Genomic DNA, 2,342 nt, shown 5'->3' on the forward strand with positions numbered 1-2,342 from the left:
TAAAAAGTCACAGTCTTTGCTGGGGTTTGGACCTGAGCCAGTCTTTAGACCTGGAACCGTTGACCGAAGAGGTTGCCAGGAGGGACATGTAATATTCTGGCCAGCCCTTCTCGACAGAGACCTATAGGAGCTGCACTGGGATAGGGGACTGCTGGACATTTGAGGACAGTGGGGTCAGGGTGACACAGATACCCAGAGACCCAGAATGTCATCATGCCCCCACATCGGGGCAGTCATTGGTAGAGCTCTGCCCAAGCTGCAGTTCCTAGTGGTCCTTACCCCAGGCTCTAAATAACGGCTGGGATTGACATGTGGGGAGGGGGCCACTGGGGCCCCTGCATTGGACCCTTGGTCTGCAGGATAAGAGCGCTTGTTACAATTCCCATGGGGAAGGCAAAGGGGAACCCACAAAACTAGGCCCCTTCCCAGCCAAGAGAAGAAAGCAAAGCAGCCTCACCCCAGGGGAGGGAGATGGCGAGGATGAGGCTCTAGGAGGTGCAGGGCTGTCAGTCCCCATCACAGCCCCGTGTAACTCACTGGTCCAGGCCAGCTCCTGGGATGTGGTGCGGTCTCCATTATGATCAGAAGTGGACTGCGTTCCAGACCTGGCACAGCCAACCATACGGGCTCGTCATCCTGCCCTGGGGCCATGCGTACCTGCCCTGCCCCAGACCATCAAGGTCTTCCTCAGATGCCACATCGCTCCAGCCCATCAGTGACTTGATGCTGCAGGGCTGGGGGAGCAAAGGCCTCTGGGATACACATGCATCAAACAGGGCAGTGGTCTTGGGTGGCAGCAGCGTGCCCAGCACTCACCCACCATGCCACGATGGCTGAAAACCTGGAAAGATTCTGAAGCCTATCTCATCCATAAAGTATTTAAGGGGCAGTGGTTGGGGTTTTGCTCGGAGGTTGGGGTGTTGCTCAGAGGTCAGGGAGTTGCTTGGTGGTCAGGGTGTTATGCAGTGGCTGGGGTGTTGCTTAGAGGTTGGGGAGTTGCTTAGTGGTCGGGGTGTTGCTCGGTGGTTGGAGTGTTGCTTGGTGGTTGGGGTGTTGCTCAGTGGTTAGGTTGTTGCTTGGAGGTCAGGGTGTTGCTCAGTGGCTGGGGCGTTCCTTGGAGGTTGGAGTGTTGCTCAGCAGTCGGGGCATCACTCGGCAGTTGGGGCATCACTCAGTGGTTGGGGTGTCAGAGTGGTAGTCAGGATGTTGTTTAGTGGTCAGGGTGTTGCGTGGTGGTTGGGGTGTTGCTCGGTGGTTGGGGTGTTGCGTGGTGTTGGGATGTTTGGTGGTTCACGTATTATTTGGTAGGGTGTTATTTGGTGGTCAGGGTGTTGCTCAGCAGTCAGGGCATTGCTCAGCAGTTGGGGCGTCACTCAGTGGTTGAGGTGTTGCTCCATGGTCAGGGTGTTGCTTGGTGGTTGGAGTGTTGCATGGTGTCTGGGATGTTGCATGGTGTTTGGGGTGTTGTTTGGTGGTCAGGGTGTTGCTCGGTGGTTGGGATGTTGCTTGGTGGTCAGGGTGTTGTTCCATGGTCAGATTGTTGCTCAGAGGTTGGGGTGTTCCTCAGTGGCCAGGGTGTTCCTTGGAGGTTGGGGTATTGCTTGGCAGTTGGGGCATCACTCGGTGGTTGGGGTGTCACTCGGTGGCTGGGGTGTTGCTCCATGGTCAGGTTGTTGCTTGGTGGTCAGGGTGTTGCTCTTTGGCTGTGGTGTTGCTCCATGGTTGGGGTGTTCCTCAGAGGTCAGGGTTGGTGTGTTGCTCCATGGTCAGCATGTTGCTCAGTGACTGGGGTGTTGCTCAATGGTCAGGGTGTTGCTTGGTGGTTGGGGTGTTGCTCAGTGGTCAGAGCATTGCCTGTCTCTTATACACATCTAGATGTGTATAAGAGACAGGGGCTACTTGGGAGGCTGAAGCAGGAGAATGGTGTGAACCAGGGAGGTGAAGCTTGCAGTGAGCCGAGATCGCGCCACTGCACTCCAGCCTGGGTGACAGAGTGAGACTCCATCTCCAAAAAAAAAAAAGGAAAGAAAAGTCCTGCTGGGCTACTGGACCCCAGTGGAGACAGGCACCCGACCAGGCATGTCAGGGTATGAGGTGGCAAGAGCTGCCCACCGTAAGCTGACACACCCAGTCCCACCGAACCCTAAGGTGGCATACCCAGCAGGGTCCGCTGTGCAATGGGCATGGATGCATGAGGACAGATGTGGGGAAGGCAGAAGGCACCACAGTGTGGGCAGGTGCCCAGTCCCAGTCCCGCGGGGCCCACCCACCCTCGGGGGCTCTCCCAGGACCGCTGGAGGAGCGGTAGCTGGCCAGGCCTGGGTTACCGATGGATAGGCTCA

This window comes from Mandrillus leucophaeus, unplaced genomic scaffold, assembly GCF_000951045.1.
Source record: "Mandrillus leucophaeus isolate KB7577 unplaced genomic scaffold, Mleu.le_1.0 Scaffold28, whole genome shotgun sequence".
NCBI lineage: Eukaryota > Metazoa > Chordata > Mammalia > Primates > Cercopithecidae > Mandrillus > Mandrillus leucophaeus.